The 16,744-nt window shown below is 49.8% G+C and overlaps 1 protein-coding gene and 2 pseudogenes across 1 annotated transcript in view; 2 read left to right on the forward strand and 1 right to left on the reverse strand.

The window, feature by feature from the left end:
• Window positions 1-16,744, forward strand: part of LOC114444601 (scavenger receptor cysteine-rich type 1 protein M130-like) — a 902,860-nt gene that overhangs the window by 144,945 nt on the left and 741,171 nt on the right. The window lies entirely within an intron of this gene.
• LOC114444642 (pannexin-1-like) lies at window positions 1,471-6,191 on the reverse strand (annotated as a pseudogene).
• LOC114444600 (remodeling and spacing factor 1-like) lies at window positions 7,071-15,718 on the forward strand (annotated as a pseudogene).

Genomic DNA, 16,744 nt, shown 5'->3' on the forward strand with positions numbered 1-16,744 from the left:
TGGGCGCGGTGTGAGCTGCTATTCATCAGAATTTCCTGATTTGTTGTCACGCACAGAGCTTCACAGAAGGTCTACACACGTGTGACAGAACCCCAGCATGAAGACCTGATCCTGGCCAACAGTCTCAAACAGAAGGGGGGGTTAGGCTAACCGAGCTACCGCAGACAAACAAAATAAACTCAACTAAACTCAACTTGTATTAATTTTCAAAACTCATCTTTGCATCAATACTTCTTCGTCTCTTTCTGACTGCGCACCTGTTTGCTGTTAGCTGCTAACAGTTTGTTTGTTCGTTGCTAGCTGCTAGCAGCGAACCTACCGTTAAACTTTAGCTAGCTAGCCTCAGTTTAAGCTCAAATGACGCAAATTGTAACTCAAACATCGAGAACTCACGAACTTAAATACTTCACATAATTTAAAAGCTTAAGAAAAGAAGAAATAAGAAGGTTATAAAGTAAATAAAGTTTAGCAAACTATGCAGGTAGCTCACCTTAACCCACAGCGTCTGCGCAGCATGAGTACGGAAGCCCAAAAGAGTCAAAACTAATTTTTGCTCCTTTTACTGTAAGAAGCGCCCCCTGGTGGCCTTCGGTGAGAACTGAGCTACAGCTAATCCCCACTGTAATATTCATAGTGACAATAACATTATTGATTATTGATTGATATTAATAAGAAAACGTATTTATTTGACAGCTGCAGACACATGTAATGTTTTACTGCACCAAACGTCAACAATAGAAACGTTTGTCTTTACACATTGCACAAAAACGTGACCCCAACAACTCCTATGAAAAATAACACACACCCACGAAGACGTTAACACTGCACTGACTACAGATTAAAAAAGCTCCACAGGCAGTCCGAAGATGAAACACTGACACATGTCTGTAGTGCGGTGAGACGTGTTAATCCCTGAGATTTCCCCAAAAATCTGTAAACCCTGGCAGAAGGATTAAACCCCTTAAAGGCTCTTTGCCCTCAGCTATTGTGATTTATGTCGTTTAGACAGCGAACACATTGTACCTTAAAACACAGATCACCGTCATAGAAAGCTTCAGGCAGAGCACCCGTCAGCTGCTCAGACCTGCAGCATACATCGCCCTGAAATGTGACGGACAATCTCATAAACATCAGAAAGACATTCTCCCAAAAAAAAAAAACAAGAAGCAGTGCAAACGAGGACAGCATGTTTACACAGGTTCATACGTCATGTGATACTTTCACCCAATCAGAAGCCTCCCGCATTCACAGGAGGAAAGAAAAAAGGAAGCAGCGTTGTTCTGACTGAAATAATAATCAAATAAAAACCAGGTCCAGTTTGTTACAGATCCTTATTGTAAAGATAACAGAAAGAGAAAGATTTTCATTTGTTGATGTATTTCTCTCGGCAAGTTTAAAGAGGAGAAAGTTTTCAAATAAACAAAAAAAAATGCTTCATTAAAAATAGAGAGACATGAAGAAGAAGGTAAAGACCCTGGAGATAACAGAACAATATCTGAGTGTATGATTAATTACCATGAGAATTCTGAGATGATCATTTCTGAGATATAAAAACTCGTCTGGATCTCAGACTGCGTACAGAGCGTCTGCATCAGCCCGAGCGTGTGACACGTCGTCTACAGCAGCTCTGTGATGAGAGTTTTTTCTCTGACGTCCTCAGAAAAAGTTTTTTTTTCCTTGTGAATGAAATAAAAACACACGTACATCTGCAGATACATCACTTTTCTCTGAAACCACTCCACTGCACATCAGCTGCATGGATCACATGACCAGACGTGTCAAATCACAGAAAAGTCCCGGCTGTCACCTCGCCGCGCGCCTCGCTCAGCTGTCAGCATCATGTGGTTAAAGTGTGACCACAGCAGAGTCGGTGAGCCCTCAGCTGTGGCTGTCAGGCAAACGTCCAGCAGCTGTCAGTGTTATGTCGTACCGACTGTTGCTATGGAAGGTTTCTACTGTGTGATGAGGGCGACGCGCCGTCACTGGGGCGACGTGAACCGCTTCAGAGCGACGGGTCCTGGACGTCAGAGGGTTAATCACTATAAAGATCAGGGCTCTTTGTAAAAAACGGACCAGAAAGAAAACATTCACATCACCTCCTGACACCATGACGACATCACATCCCATAATTCACAGGGGTGATCAGCTGTAGTGTTTCAAGTATCATCGACAGAAATAAAATACATTTCATCCGCCGGAGCTGCTCCAGCGTTCAGCTTCCTCGTCTCTGCACCGTACATCCAGCTCCTCCATGAATCTGAGCTTTGACCGCCGTGGCTCCAGCTCAGCCGCTCACATCGCTCGCTGCCGGACGGTTCCTCCATCACTGCCTCTACTTCCTGTTACATCGTTGTTCCTGGCAACAAGGGAGCGAGTTCTGAAAACACACAACATGTTTATCACCCAGTGAAGAAGTAGCAGTTTTGTGTGGACGTTAGCCTCCCACCTCAGAAGCTGGTTAGCCTAGCTTAGCATCAGGTCAGGTAACTTTATCTGTGTTCTCACCTTTCATCTCCGTCTCCGTCCTCCTGTCGTTTCCTGTTGTGGACTCTGAGCAGCTGTTATGAGCGGCTCCAGCGCCGGCTGCCGTTTCTGTCGTATTCATTATCACTTGATCCAGTTTGGCGGCAGCAGCCGTTGGTTTGTTTCCGTCCACGCTGTCCATCTTCACCGTGCAGAGCGTCTGCAGCAGGCCCAGGGCGTCGAAGTTTTCCCCGGAGCACTCGCCCCGCCGCCTCAACAGCTCCAGCACCTGCCAGCAGAAAACCAGAAGAATGAAATCCTCTTCCAGGTGGTACATCTGCAGACGACACCGCGCTAAATCGTAAACAGGAAGTCCGCGCACGCCAACGCACCTTGATATATTTGTAGGACTTGAGCTCACTGATGTTCTCCTCCAGGAAGAGCAGGTACAGAGACAGATCGTCCCATTGGCCGCCGGGCGTGGGCAGGACGCTCACGGTGGGCAGCGATTGGTACGTTTCCAGGAAGCTTGCGTATCCGTGACAGAGGAGGGGCGGAGACCGGCGTAGATGACCACCGGAATCAATGCGATGAACAGCACCAGGTTCACGAGGCTGGACGGGTTAAACAAAGAGAGGGCGCCCGGTTTCACAACATGATCCACAAACAGCTTCCAGCATGACTCTGTGCAGGAAAGTACCTGAGCGCGAGAAGACGCCCACAGCGATGAGCTTACACTGCACCTTGTCGGGGACGGCGGGGTCGGAGTCGAGCAGGCCGACGCGCAGCTTGCAGCCAAACTCGTCCGTGACGGAGGCCAGGCGGAGGTAGTAACCCAGGTAGATGCAGGCGCACACCAGGGTGATCAGAGTCAGGACGCGACACACCAGGTAGTAGACCAGCAGCTGCCGCGAGCAGCGCTTGGTCATCAGAAACTTCTCCACCAGCGGGTAGTTAAAGAAGCCCTCAGTGGGGTCACTGAGCAGAGAGGGAGGAAGAAGAGTCCACGTCATGTCAGAGGTCTGACGGGGTGAGCACACAGACCCTGAAGACCTACCTCTCTGCGTTCAGCACCCCCGATGTCGCCATACGTTTGGCCAGAGTGACCGCCCGGTTTGTAGCACCGGTCCAGCTCCTCCATGATGAAGCCGAGGTCCGACTGCAGGAGGGGCGCCGCGGAGAACCTCCAGAACAGTGCCGGGGTGTACATGAGCACAGCCACCAGGAGCAGGATGTACGGGAAGAACTGCAGGAAGAGACAGGACAGGGATCAACGTTCAGACCTGATCAGAGGCCTCTGAGCTCTCCGAGGCCTCCGAGGCCTCTGTGGTCTCTGAGGCCTCTGTGGTCTCTGAGGCCTCTGTGGTCTCCGAGGCCTCTGTGGTCTCCGAGGCCTCTGAGCTCTCCGAGAACACTCATAAAGACACAAAGCCAGATTAGTGCGGGATCATTATTCTCAATGAGGCGACTTAGAAACTGACTAAACTTGATTTTAACCCTTTCACTGACGGGCGTCTCTGCAACTAGAAGGTGTGTGTGTGTTTACTAGCAGAAAGCCGAGACAAAAGTCCTTCACTGTAGCTGAGTGTGTGTGTGTGTGTGTGTGTGTGTGTGTGTACCTTGTGCAGCCACAGAGGTTCAGTGTGTGTGTTGACGGCCGCCCAGCAGTATGAATCCACATACGCAGCCTGCCTCCAGGAGAAGTTAGTGGGAGAAAAACAGCTGATCTGAGTCCCTGAGAGACAGAGGAGCAGTCAGACCTGTTTGTTTATGTAAAGACTGAATTTTTTGAAATCTTATTTTGTCTGAATCCTTCTTCACACTCACCGACGGAGACTTCCTGAGCGAAGGCCAGAGAGATGAGGAGGAGGGGCAGCCCCACCGCCACGCAGGTCACCATCTTGTCCACGGCCAGCTCGGCGCGGACGCTGCGGTATCGAGCCTGGGTCGGGTCCTTCAGCAGGAAGTCGCTGAACACGTACTCTGTTGCCACGTGAGCGATGGCCATGTCTCACCTACACCACCAGACACACAGACACACACAGACACACAGAGAGACACACAGAGACACACAGACACACACAGACACACAGAGAGACACACAGAGAGACACACAGACACACACACAGACACACACACACACACAGAGACACACACACACAGAGACACACAGACACACACAGACACACACACAGACACACAGACACACACAGACACACAGAGACACACACAGAGACACACACAGACACACACACAACACACACAGACACACAGACACAGAGACACACACAGACACACACAGACACACACAGACACACACACACAGAGACACACACAGACACACAGACACACACACACACAGAGACACACACACACACAGACAGAGACACACAGACACACACAGACAGAGACACACAGACACACACGCAGACACACACACAGAGACACACAGAGACACACACACACACAGACACACACGCAGAGACACACACAGAGACCACAGAGACACACAGACACACACAGACACACACAGACACACACACAGACACACACAGACACACACAGACACACACAGACACACACACACAGACACACACACACACACACAGACACACACACACACAGACACACAGAGACACACAGAGACACACACAGACACACAGACACACACACACACAGACACACAGAGACACACAGACACACACAGACACACACAGACACACACAGACACACACACACACAGGTTTATAAAGTTTCCTTAATGCTCAGTTTTTTTGACAGGCAAATGTGAAGAATGCAAAAGAAGCCTGGAGCTGAGGACATCAGCTGCTTTAACCGAGCGCAGCATCAAACATCATGAGTTCAGTGTGTGTAACTCTCTATTAAAACACACAGCACTGAACATTCTCACTGTCTTCTCATTGGAGGTGATGATCAAGACGATCGTCCTGCAGACGGCTGAAGTATCGACACGTCTGAATCCAAAAAGTGATCTGTGCACACTTCAGTTACCAGCTGACATACATGATGTTGTTTGTGGTGCGTTCACACAGGCCTGTGAGGCGTTCAGAGCATCTGGATGCAGCTGTAACTTTCCAGCTGGTGAGGCTGATCTGACCATTTGCACTAAAGGATGAGGTGAAAGAGTTCCAAAGGGGTCCCCTGACTACAAGACCTTCCTACAGATTCTCATGACTCTGTTGTGTAGACCGTTCCCTTTGGTTTGCCAGCAGCTCTGGTCTCTCACCACCTCAGCATTAAACAGCAGTAAACAGAAATCTGAGGCTGAAAATAACTCGTGACTCGAGTCTGGGCTGCAGCTGATGCCACTGTCCGCTGTTTATTACGACCTTTGTCAAGCCACACTCTGTGTGTGTGTTGTGTGTGTGTGTGTATCTTCACTCATCACTGCTCTGTGACGTATACTTCAATGAACCCACAGAGAACTCCATTAATACCTCATAATACCTGGATTAAACCGGCGGAATGAACTTGAACTTACCTACAGTTCTTCTCCCGCTCAGTGATGATTGATCAATAAAGTGTCATGGCGGGCTGATTGGGACGCTGTAGCTGCGGGTAATCGGCCTCTCCAGCTGTTGGAAGCTGTTTTCCGGGACGGCGGCGCGGCGTCAACACACGAACAATAAGCACAACTTTCGAAAGCGTCTCCTCCTTCCTGTCAGACACTCCACTCCTTCCGCCCTTCTTAAAAACATGGCGCGTTCACGGGCCTTCAGAAAACTCAGATTTCCCAGTTTTGAGCGCTGCCTTCACATGCAGCTCGAACGTTTGTGATCTGGAGCGAGAACTAGAGAATGCGGATGAATAGATTCATCCGCTAACAATTCAGTTGGTTAAATAAAGTTAATCGATTTTAATTCATTTAACGTGGCAGTAAAATGTTCATTCTTCCCTTGTTTAGAGACACAGTGTTGCCTTTTCCAACGGTCCGTAAACGCACCATCCTCCAGGGTAGCGTGACTGTCTGCGCAGCATGCAGCAGCAATGTGGCACAGAATTTTTTATAAACACACGGAGAAAGTAAAACACGAGGAATAAGAAATCAGTGTCGTGCTCCTGGATTACGTCAGATTGAGTGGAGTGGGATTACACGGGGGGCAATCTGGTTCGTTCTGGAAACATTTGAGGAATTAAAAAAAAAAACCCATTTTGAATTGTTGATGTTGGTCTATCGCGATGGATTGTGGGCTTTCTCGCTCTGCCCTCAGTGGTCCTCCCAAACTTCTCACAGCTTCGTCAAGATGCAATCAACGCACCGGAAATGAGTGGAAACGATACAAAACATTTAAATAGTGAAACCGAAACAAAGTGAATTACTCAAATATGAGACTCTTTAATATTTTACAGTGTGTGAAAATGCTCTTTTAAACTTAAGGTGGTCATTTGCGTAATTTAATCTGCTGTCTTTGTGTGATAACTCCATGCAGCGCGTCCGCTTGGTGTTTTATTTTGAAAGTCCTACCGGAAGCGCGGCGCAGTCGTCCCCTGTCGCTTGACGCCGGTGGCCGCTTCACGCCCTCCATTCATTTCATTCGCACAGAGTCGCATCCCAGCAGCGAGCCCTCCCCTCCCGTTCTCTCCGCCTGGAAAGATGGCTGCTCCGGCGGTGGTGAGAAGCTCCGGCCCGCCGCTCTGCCCGAGCTTCGCGGAGGTCTGTTCGTTCCTGGAGCGATACGGACCGACTCTGGACCTGCCCGAGATGACTTTTCCGCAGATGGAGCGGTATCTGCGGGACACGACGGCAGGTGAGGGGTCGGTGGAGGCGCTGGTGGTGAAGAAGTGGTGGTGGTGGAAAGCTGCGACACTTGAAACCGAAGGAGAAGGGGGCCAAAGCTACCACCACCACCACCACACCATCATCACCATCATCACGGTGATGATGATGATGATGAGGATGACGAAAGGTGTTGTGTGTGTGTGTGTGTGTGTGTGTGGCCCGGAGGAGCAGCATCACTCCGGGAGAAAAGTCAAGAGAGAGGGTCCGAGCCTTCTCACCGGGTCTGTCGTTTATTCGGCCCGAGGAGAGAGAGAGAGGTTCTGGAGGAACATTTAGGAAAACACAGGCTAACAGGAAGCTAGCTCCCCGAGTGGAACACACACACTGTGGACAGTGTTGTGCTAAAGTTGGTGAAACGGATACATGCGGGAGGACAACACTCGGCTCGCCATGCTGGAGGCTTTCATTAGGTATCAGGTGACAGGTCATCGATAATGTTGTCAGAGCTGATATTGATCAGTTAAACTTGATGTGGGAGCCATGATGCAGCACTGCCACACACACACACACACACACACACACACGCAGCTAGCTAGCTCGCTCCGGAGTGTTGTCAGGTGTAATTTTTCACCGGCCTTTCCTCTGAACGACACCGACGCCGTGTGTGTGTGTGCGCGTGTGTTCAGTATTGATGACGCAGATTTTATTGGGTTATCGATCAGTATTTTTTTTTCCCGCTGTCAAAAACCGTGCGCGTGATGTTAGCTTAAAAACACTGGATGTTATTTTTTTTTCTTCCTTCTGTTGGTAGAGTGGCTGTCAAGTCTGCGCATGCGCAGTAGGAGATGTAGCTATTAGCTTACTAGTTAGCCTTAAATATTCCGTCAACTTTTAGGCAAATTACAACACGGAGCCCCGTAGTTTAATGACCACCCTGTGGGTTATTAGACACGGATGTTTCAAAGTCACATGAGAAGCTTTTTAAACCTTTATTTATTTTTTTTAGCCATTCTTATTCAACAGCTGGCTAGTCTTTAGTGACCGTTAGTTCTCGTAGATTAGTCTGTAGCTTATAATTAGCTAACTGAATACAACTAATATATGAGGTCCAAACTTTACGTACGTGACATGACGTCAGATTCGGGTGATTAGCAGCGTGTTGGTGTGTAATGTGACCACGTAGAATATTTCTGCTTCCCGTGACAAAGAGGAGAACTGGAATTTCCCGTACATTCAAGGGGGCCGTGACAGCCTCACACCAGACCACACAGCGTGCTCTTTAACATGTTGTTTATATATTTGGAGGCAGATCACATGACATCAGAGACAAGTCACAGTCTGATATCTGTATAAAATCAGCGACAGACCTTTATTGTGATAAATATGTTTCCTTTAAATGTAATATTTAGTGGTTAGATCTGACCCAGAGAGCAGGTCGTTAACAAGCACTAAAGAAAATTGGTTGTTATCTGGAGGCGCTCCCTTACTGTTGGGATCAGCAGGTCTGCTACAGGCTGACTTTAAAGTCGTGTTTATTCTTCTTGAGGTGTAGTGTCTGTAAGTGTCATGTGTGTTTTTCCAGTTCCCAAACCCCTCGTGGAACTCCATGTGAAGCTGCTGAGGAAACTGGGCAGGTCTGTGACTACTGACCGCTGGGAAAAGTACCTGGCTAAGGTGACGCTGCTTCTCACTGCTTAGATGAAATCAAAACGTGTTAAGTTTGTGGGTGCAGGCGGAGCACGCTGACCTTTGGACCTGACTTTCTGTAGGTTTGCCAGGAGTTGAACAGTACCTGGGCATGGGAGCTGGAACAGAAGGGCTACCAGGAGATGTCCATGGAGTGCAAGTCCAGCATCCTAAAAGTACGACACACTCTTTTATTCAGTGACACACCTCCCATCTGTACAAACACTACATGTCTCCCCCTGTTTTCACACGTCGCCCCTCTTCAGTATCTCTGCGAGTGTCAGTTTGATGACAACCTGAAGTTCAAGATGGCGGTGAACGACGAGGACCCAGAGAAGATGCGTCTGCAGCCTGTAGGTCGGGACAAGCAGGGCTTGATGTACTGGCTTCAGCTGGACCAGGAGCAGAACATCCGAGTGTACACGGAGGAGCAGGACGACCTGGATGGATCCACCTGGAAGTGCATCGTCAGGTAGTGCTGTGGTCCGAGTGTGGGCGCCAGTGGCACCAGCTGTGTGCAGAGTTAAAGCAGCCTCCGCTCTCTTCTCAGGACTCGGAATGACCTGGCCGAGGCTCTGGAGCTGCTGAAGGGCCAGGTTGATCCAAACTACATCTCAGAACGGGACCAGAATCAGGCTGGATCCAGGAGCACCAGCCCTGCAGAGAAAGATGCAGGTGTGTTGGGCAAAAGAGGAGATGCATGAAAAAATCCCAGAGGCTTAAAAATGCATGCTAGAAATCATTTTAAACCGTAAGAAGACAGTTGAAGGTTTTTTTTTTCTCATCTTTGCATAATTATCTTCAAAGAAAAAGGCCGAAGCTCATTTGGGTTTAATTGGTGGGAACTTTGTATTTGTCGTGTCGTTATAGCGGACGAGAGTCTTGAAAACAGCAACCCTGAACGTTCCAAGACTGCAGAGGAAGACAGTGACGAGAAGAAGGTCGACAGAGTCACAGAAGAGAAGCCCATAAAAGAAGGTCTGTAGATCCCAGGTCCAAATCCTTTTTCATGGTTTACCTGTCTGAATCTGGGCCCTCTGCACCAAAATAGTCACCAAGAGTTTTTAAGGACCGAATCGGACAGCTGCTGCTGTTAGATTGAAAGTGTGATCTTTGGCACCCACTTATCACCTGAGCAACGAGCTTTGGGATTAAAAGGAGCTACCTGAGGCACCTGAAGGAGCCCTCCACCTGCCTCAGAGCTCTGATGTCTCCTAGCGGCACCTAACACTCTGATCTGTTTGTTTTGCAGCAGCCACACACAAGCAGCCCATCAAGCAGGAGGACACTGAAGACGAGGTGAAAGAGGAGAAGCCGGACCACAAACCGCCCGTCATCGATAACCGCGTGAGCACCATCACCACCATCATCAAGTCCGAGACGAAGGATGCCGATGCCCCAAAGAACACGGTGTCTGTCGTCATGGCACCTGGCGTGATGAAGCAGGAAGCGAACAAGGAAGAGGAAGCAGAGCGGGCGGTGGTCCGGAGCAACCAGCAGGCTAAGATACCGCTGAAGAAGAGGGAGCTGAAGCTGTCGGAGAGTTTCCATAGTAACCACCTTAACAACAGTAACAGCAGTAGTATTATAGTTTGCAACCCTTCAGTGATTCAGACCAAGGACAGTCATGGAAGAGAGGGCAAGTTACCCAACTCCTTGGTGCCGCCTGCTGGTCCGGCAGCCTCGCAGCAGCAGGCTGTGGTCACTGTGTCAAGGCAGGAGCTGACCAATGGGAGGGCCCCGCTGCTCCTGCCACACAAAGAGGGACAGAACGGCGTCATAGGTGTCATAGGTCAAGTTGGCATTGTCGGTCATGTTGGGGTCATCCGCAGCCCAGCTGAGCGTCACAGGGCCGGCGCCGCCGCCACTGAGCAGCAGGAGCAGAACGGGCCGAGTTCAGAGGAGAGAGAAGCCGGCCGGCAGTCTGTGCTGGTGAGGAAGGGGCTTCCTGAAGGAGGGACGGCACCAGCAGCCGCTGCTCCTCCTCCTCCTTCTGTAGTGACGGAGGCTCAGGCGGCTAAAACTCCACTGGCATCTTTAAACCCTGAAATTACAGAGAGAAAGGTGGATTCTGTCTGTGTTTCCTCAGCATCTCCATCTAAAGAGGAACCCAAGAGAGCAACAGCAGAAGACCAAAAGAACACGACAGAGGAGCAGTCAGAGGGAAAGGACCCCGGGCAGGGCAGTCCCCAGCAGGAGGACGATGAGGAGAGGACAGAGGCAGAAGGATTAAATAAAAGTGACCATAAAAAGACTGCAAGCACTTCAATACACCTAGAGGCAGCATCAGGCACAGTGGAGGAGCAGGACAAGGAGGAACAGGAAGAGGTCAACGGAGTGCTGGCGGCGCAGGCGAAGGAGAAGGAGGCCCGGTGTGAGTCGGAGGAGAGGCAGGTCCCCCTGGAGGAAGCCTCCTCTGAGCTGCAAAAAGAGGGAATCCGGCTGAAGATCAAGATCCCTCCTCACCGCAGGAACAAGCTGAAAGGAAAGGGGGCAAAGGAGGAGGAGAAGGAGAGAGAGCAGGAGGTGCAGGACGAAGGGAGGCTGCTGAGGAGGTCTGCCAGGATTTGTAGGTGTGTGTGTGTGAGACAAACTTTGTCCAGTGTAATCTCATCCTCATCCACTTTTAATCTGATCATAAATTCACCTCATCTTCACCTTCTTTCTTGAAGATCATCTGCTTTGCCAACCTGCAGGCCAAGCTCGAAGGCAGCCGAGAGCCAGAAGAAGAAGCCACAGAAGAAACAGGCGCTGCCGGCCAGGACGAGGGATGAAGAGGAGGAAGAGGAGGAGGAGGAGGAGGAGGAGGAAGAGGAGGAGGGTGAAGAGGAGCAGAGCTCGGCTACAAAGAAAGACAGAAAAGCTGAACCTGCTGGACAAATGAAGAAGAGAAGGGTAAACGGCCTCTACATGTTCATTCTGTTGGAACAGACACTGTTTAAAACGATTCACTCTCCTTTTCTTTTTCAGGGTAAGCGGAGGCACCGCCGGCCCCGATGGTCCAACATCAGAACAAAGAGGCGCAAACTGAACGAGGGAGGGGAGGCGGAGGACAGAGGGAGGAAACAGGGGAGGAGGACAGCGAAGCCGGCAGCGAGTCAGAGGAGGACTCCTGTAAATCAGAGGAGCTTCCCAGCGAGGACGCCTGCACTCACTGTGGCCTCCCCAACCACCCCGAACTGGTGAGTCCTCAGTCACGGTGTCCGTGGGTCACTGTTGGGAAGGAAAGCAGTATTTAAATGGCATCAATAAGAGCAGTAAGTTGCTGCACTTGGAACGAAAGCCTGATAAAGCCTCACTGTGTGCGTCACTCTGTGCGGGTCCTCAGATCCTGCTGTGCGACTCCTGCGACAGTGGATATCACACTGCGTGTCTGCGGCCGCCGCTCATGTTGATCCCGGATGGAGAGTGGTTCTGTCCACCCTGCCAACACGTAAGCTGCATGTGGACGTTATAACCCACCTCCTAAATGCTTTAATATGTATTGTTGTGCCTTCATAAGTGTTCAGTATTTTTCCTGTGCTGCTGTAAGCTACATGCTACACAAGTAGCACACAAACCATAGAAGAAGAGCTAGTAAAGACGTGTGCAGGGCTGACAGATGTGCCGTTTGTTTTTTCCCTTCAGAAGCTGCTGTGTGAGAAACTGGAGGAGCAGCTGCAGAATCTGGACAGCGCACTAAAGAAGAAAGAGCGAGCAGAGAGGAGGTAAACACACACACACACACAAAGACCGACACACAAGACTGTCAGACAAACATCAAACACCTTCCTGTCCCGGTCCTGCAGGCGGGAGCGGCTGGTGTACGTGGGGATCAGTGTGGAGAACATCATTCCTGTGAGTACATCATGATGTGTTGGCTTTTCCACCAATCAGCAGGGACGTTCCCAGACCAGTTCCCAGAACAAACCTAAACCTTGTGTTTGAATTTCACCGTACAACGTTTAAAAGTTTTGTTTTGACTTGTCTGAGGAGGGAGACGAGGAGGAAGAAGAAGAAGAAGAAGAGGAGAAATCCACAAAGAAGAAAGACCCCAAGAAGAGCAAAAATCTGGGGAGGAGATCGACCAGAACCAGGAAGCACATCAGCTACAGGTGGGTGTGGCCTGCCAGCGGAAGGGGGTGGAGACACTGTGCATATTCACTGATGAATATTCAATTTAGAGTCTGAGCTGGAAGGTGTCTGAGGTTTTTGCTGGTGCGTTGCTGCAGGTTTGATGATTTCGACGATGCCATTGATGAGGCCATCGAGGAGGACATCAGGGACCTCTGTGGAGGTGAGTGGACTGTCCGAACAGCACGGACCTGATTTTAATCTGTCGGTGAAGTGCGGCGCTCTGATAATTTGCTGCTGGAGCAGGGCGCAGCAGAAACATCCTGTCAGAGGATGGCAAAGAGAGCCAGCGGGCAATCAGAAGCCAGGCTCTCGCTGCCCGGAACAGGAAGAAGCGGCGACTCAACGACCTGGAGAGCGACAGCACGGCAGCCGAGAGCGAGGACGAGTTTATGCTCAGCAACAGGTATGGCAGTTCTCCTTCCTCTCTGACCTCTCTGCCTGCTGGCTGCTTCATTCTGTCCTCCTCTTCCTCTCACAGCTCAGAGGATGAGGAATTTGGTGCGTCCGGGGGAGATGACGATGAGGAGGATGAAGAGGAAGCCATGGGAAGCGATGTGGGCAGCTGGGACGGTGAGAGCCGCCCCAAACGGGCAATTAGAGCGATGGCCAAACACAGACCGGACAAGACCCAACGCAGGGGAAGGAAACGGCTCAGGCGGCGGCGGAAACGTTCCTCTGAGGAAGAGGAGGAAGACAGTGAGGAAGAGATGGGTGAGAGATCGGATGATTTGAACTACTACTTTGATCATTATTTGGCAGGTTATCTGAGTTGTCTCTCTCTCTCTCCTCTACAGACTCTGATCAGTTCAGTGACATGACTGACAGCGACGATGAGAAAAAGAGGCGGGGTCTGAGGCGGGGTCAGCGCCAGCAGGTCAACTACAGAGAGACGTCCGAGTCGTCGGACAACTCTGCGGCCTCTGGCAGCAGGAAGAAGGTGAAACCCCGCGGCAGACCGCGCAAGGAGCATCTGTCCAGCGACTACAGCGACGGTCAGTCACGCCAGTTTCAAATTTCGTTCTTGTTTCTGGTCAGGAAGTGAGTTTGTCTTTCCCATTAGCATCACCTTCTTCCCGAGACACAGAGGAAGAGGACTACGAAGATGAAGATGACCGAAGGAGAGCTAACAGGAGGAGAGGTGAGGACGACGACCTTCGTAGACACAGGAGAAGACAAAAGCGAAAGAGACATGAGGACGAGGATGAAGATGAAGACAGAGGGAGGCGGCTGAAGAAGAGACTGGGAAGAGGGAGGACACTCGGAGATCAAAGAGGACAGACGGAGAGGAGGAGGACATGGAGAAGATGGGCAGGGGGAAGAGGAGAGAGATGCTTTCTCAGCAGCGTCGCAAACGGCTCGCTCAGATGTTGAAGAAACGACGGCCATCGACAGAGGACGAGGATGAGACGGAGGACTCGGAGGAGTCGTCCTCTGAAGAGGATCGTCCAATCCGCAAAAGACTCAACCGCATAGACTCTGATGACGATGAAGAGGACGAGGAGGAGGAAGACGATGCAAGACAGAAGGCTAAAAAGTCTTCAGGAGGGGAGAGGAGAGCAGACATCAGAAACGACAGCGACGCTCAGGAAAAGGGGAGGGGCCAAAGCCTGTCTCCATCACATGGACATCGGACCTCCAGAGGCCTAGCGAAGCCTGGGGCTGGGAGTCCCACTGTGCCCAGGGACAGTGCAGGCAGGCAGGGCAGGCACAATGGCCCCTCACATCAAGAGGAGGAGGAAGAGGAGGAGGAGGAAGAGGAGGAGGAGGAGCAGCCAGACTCATTAGACTCTGTCCAGAGCAGCATGCAGTCGTGATGGCCGTGTGTGAATAACCATCGTTTCGTTTAGTTTTTCACCCACAGACCGGCTCAGAATCTGGATCGCCTGCCCTGCTCCTCTTCCTCACTGTTGTATTGTGGTAGAGTACTTTCCACCATCATGCATCGCCATCAGGTCGGTAACATCCAGCCGGACCAAACAGCAGGACTGGCAGCCATTTGGACACCATTTCCCAGAGTTCTCTCTGACAGTAGATTCAGCAGGAGTTCGTTTGTAGTGTAGCCTCTTCCTGAAGCACATCGTCATTCTCATAGCACTTCAAAGCTGCAGACAGGGAGGGAGTCGGTGCCGCAGCCAACGCCTCGGTCACACACACAGGAGGTTTTTAGGAGCCGGATGGACACAAGTGTTAGCTCCGCCCACTTCCTCTCTGCTGCCGGGTTCACGTTTGCTGTACATACTTTGCCTGCGCGCTGTCTCTTGTAAGATAATAGATGTTCTGTTCTCTTAGTCCTCTTGTAAAATATAGTGTTATATTTTCTATATGAAGGAGAGGAGGAGAGACGCTGCTGCGAGCGTCGATCGACCATCATCAGCTCGTTTAGTTTTGTGTGCGGCCTGTTGGCTGGTGTTGAAACGAGACGGGCGTGGAGCGCTGCTTTTAACCATTTCCTGTCCTTCAGCTTGAAGTCGTTTGGAGGAGGAACAGTTGTTTTTTTTAAATGTCTCGATTTCTCAGCTTCTGGATCACTGGTTGGACTTTTGACTGTCAAAGTGGCAGATGGACTCACGTCAGTGAAGTCGCTGCTGAGTTCAGTCCTGCTGTTCAGGCTCCACGTATCATTCCCTGTTTGATCAGACTCAGACTGTCTGCCTCTAAACCTGATTTTAGTTCCTTCAAAGTTCTTTTTTTGTTTATCTCACTTTTTAAAATTGCCCTAAATTTGTTTGAAAAGACAGCTGGGCTTAAAGATGTCAGGTGCTCCCTGTACCTCCTGTTAACACTATAACAGTCCATATGTTGGTAATATAGATTGATTCAGATGGGATTAAAGATGGAAACAATGTTTGTTTGTCAAAACCTCACAGACTTGGTATTGATTATTAACATGCTAACCGCTACATGCTAGCTTTCGGCAGCTTTTTTTGTTTCCTTTGATCTGATTGGTCGAAAATATATTTAGACGAACCTGCCCTTTACAGAAAGATGGAGAGCAGCACCATCCAGACTGATAATTGTTTGATTGGCTGAATCCGTCCGGCTCAGTCTGTTTATTTAACCACCATCAACAAACTAAACCAAGCCAGGAAACACGTGCTCAGATAGAACTGTCTCTTAGGTTTAAAGTGTTTTTATATCCGTGGGTTAAAAGAATCTTAAATGGTTGACACGAAAAAAAAAAAATGAAGGAAGAGAAACTTTAATTATTTTCTATTTTTCAACTGAATCCTTGTTGCCTGTACGAGCGTCTGATATCAGGTCAAACCTCTGTAGCTGTTTTACATGGAGCTCATTGGGTCCTTTCACTTTATCCTGTATATTCATCTTAAAGGACTTATTGTAACGGTTAGAATCACGTTTGTAAATCTAGGAAGTGTTTGCATCAATGAAACCTTCAGAAGAAGCTCACACACACACACACGCTTGTTATGGAGCGGCAGGTGGGATTTCTGGGATGATTTCAGGTACTTTCCTCTGGTGGTTCAGGTGTGGGAAACCTCTGTCTGAGTCTGATCCTGGTCAGTGTAACGCCTGTTTCAGCAGTGCGGGCGGATTAACGTGTGTTTATGCCAGCAGTCCAAACATCATTCCACGGAGCCCGGCGTGCTCACGGCAGAAAAAAAAAAAAAAATGTCTCCTTCCATTTCTCTGTTGTACTGTTACTGTAGTACTGCTGTAACATAAATGTTTTCTAAGTTATTAAAACTGACATCCAGGCATCTCCTCAAAAAACACACA

Source organism: Parambassis ranga, chromosome 13, assembly GCF_900634625.1.
Source record: "Parambassis ranga chromosome 13, fParRan2.1, whole genome shotgun sequence".
Taxonomy (NCBI): Eukaryota; Metazoa; Chordata; class Actinopteri; family Ambassidae; genus Parambassis; species Parambassis ranga.